Below are 2275 nucleotides of genomic sequence, written 5' to 3' on the forward strand. Positions count from 1 at the left end.
CCATATTTGGTAACCCTTGATTCTGCCCGTGAAAGGAGAGACAATTTACCAAAACCAGAAAAGCTAGTGTGTGTGTATGTGTGTGTGCGTGTGTGTGTGTGTTTAAGTTCTCCATTGGTGTTTTCAATTTTTTGCATATCGTAGTGCCTTTAATCCACATTACCTACCAAGTCTGTTCTGTTATCATCAAGCACAGCTGATTTATGAGGTAGGTGAAGTACTAAGTGTTTCAGTCACTTTGAAGGCGCACACAAGTTTATGGCTAGTAGAGCTGATATATGCCACTTTACTTGGCATAGTAGGGCAGGGAATCAGATATTCTGCTTCCTCTTGACTATTACACTAAACCACTTGATTGTAACACAATAAAAGGAACATCGTTCCCAACTCTAGAGGAGACAGATCTAATCATTAGGGAACATTAACTGAGAGAATTTATTAATATATGCTGAAGCACATGCCCAGGATTTGAGAGATTTGTCATATTCCAAGAATAAGTAAAATGCCAACAAATTATGAATTGATTTTTAAACATAAGGTAATAAAAACATCCTTATTTTTACTTCTGAGAGTAGTAACTTCAGTGAGTTTCTGGTAAGAATACAGATATTTCATTGTAAGTTTCTTATATATAATGTTCACCTCAATTAAAAATTCCCCAAAGAGCATAAATGTATTTAATTCTCTCTAGTCCCTATTTCTAGGATCCACACTCTGCTGTTAATATTGAGGTGTAATGGAATGTGAAAAAGAGGGGTTTGCAGGCTAGAAAGATCTTTGGTTTACATTTTAACTGATGCTATTTATGATCATAGCAATTTCTATGTGGGGCACCATGGACTTCTTGAATCTAAACAAAACTTTCCTATATTTCTATATTTTTATGTGAGCAAATTAGAGACCAAAACCTGAGTGAAACTTGTCAAAGTGAGAAGATTCCTTACCAAGAAGTATGCATGGAAAGTGTGAATTAAGTTTCCCAAAATACCTGGAAAATTCTTTGCATTTAGTTTTTCATGTATTGATAGGACAACAGAGCATCTTAACAGTATTTATCTGCAGAGGAATGAATCTCAGAATATAACAATTATATAAGTTTTTCACTATGATCCCTAAGGGAAAAAAATTCTATGATGAGCAAAAGGAATTAGGGCAATAATTTATGTTGATAAAATATTACGAGTCCATTAAAATGGCATTTTGAGACTTATTAATAAAAGTAAAAGTGCTTACATTCAAATAACAAAAAATCACATCAAGTAAAAATAAATATACATTAAATTTCAGATATGTGTATGTCTATATTAGCAGAAGAAACAAGAAAAAAGGAAATATTTGAGTTTTAAGATAGGCCTTTTTTCATGATAGAGCAGATGTATGTTTTTCTTCACTCTCATGCATTTTATGAATTTGTTAAAAGGCACTATAATAATTTTATAATAAAAAATTTAAATTTCATAATAATTAACAAGGTTATTTTCTCCTTTATGTCAATACAATAATAACACAATTTGAAAACATTATGTTATTGAACATTGAAAATATGTACTCAGGACTGTTATCTATACTTTCTGTTTATCATCATTTTCATATTATATCTTAAGTTTCTGATATATATTTAGGCAATTATAGATGTAGGGCCAGAAACAAAGAGTTTAAATAGAGTAATCTAGGTCGGTGCTTGGGCCATTAAAAATGTTATTCAAATAAACTTTTTTAGGACCTGAAATATTTTTAAGATAAGAAGTTAATTAAAAGAAAGGAATATGAAACTATGTGTAAAGCCATTTACAATTTTTTAAAAATATGTGTACTATGTAACATGTATGTAGAGAAACACTTAAAAATAAATGATGATGGCTTTTATTTCTATCACTATGACACATTTACTCAGATTTTCTTTAATAAGCATCTCTGACTCATCCAAGCTCCCACATATATCAAGTTTGTGACTCATGATAAGTCAACTTTTTTTTTGCCAAAGGGAGATAAAATCACTAACTCTCACAATTGAGAAATATAAATGAAATGATCAAGAAAATTTTAGTAAAGTGCTAGTAAGTCCTCAATAGATACGGGATGTAATACCAATGTTAAAGGCTTACTTTAGCTTTTAAAGATGAACATTGATTAACAATATCTCTCTCTGTGATATGTATTTGAGATGGTTTCAGGGTGCAGGGCTAGTAGATTGCTCTGTGTGATATTTCTTCTAGAAATTCAGTACCATCTCCTTGTAAGAACACCCAGAATATAAAGGAAATATGATGTCTCT

This window comes from Talpa europaea (assembly GCF_964194135.1).
Source record: "Talpa europaea genome assembly, chromosome: 3".
Classification (NCBI taxonomy): domain Eukaryota; kingdom Metazoa; phylum Chordata; class Mammalia; order Eulipotyphla; family Talpidae; genus Talpa; species Talpa europaea.